Source organism: Thalassophryne amazonica, chromosome 14 (assembly GCF_902500255.1).
Source record: "Thalassophryne amazonica chromosome 14, fThaAma1.1, whole genome shotgun sequence".
NCBI classification, from domain to species: Eukaryota; Metazoa; Chordata; class Actinopteri; order Batrachoidiformes; family Batrachoididae; genus Thalassophryne; species Thalassophryne amazonica.
The window spans coordinates 29,912,118-29,912,394 of record NC_047116.1 but is presented as its reverse complement, the minus strand read 5'-3'; positions in this window follow the sequence as shown (position 1 = coordinate 29,912,394).

Below are 277 nucleotides of genomic sequence, written 5' to 3'. Positions count from 1 at the left end.
AATTTAATACAGAGAAATGCAAAGTCATGCACCTGGGACAGTAGCAAGAACCCTTTAAAGGGCATATCTCACTCCAGTCATCACTATTAAAAAATGCTATGCCAGATTGGCTCTCACTGCGGTATTGTATCACTTCCTGTTCCTCCTGTTCCGGAGCACAGCGGTGTTTTTCTGTATCTGTTTAATCTGTGCAGTTAGATTGATCTAGTTATCTAGATTACGATTTGTTTCCCAGTGTAATCTTTACGTGCCTTAACTAAAGCACTCCTTCTGCTGA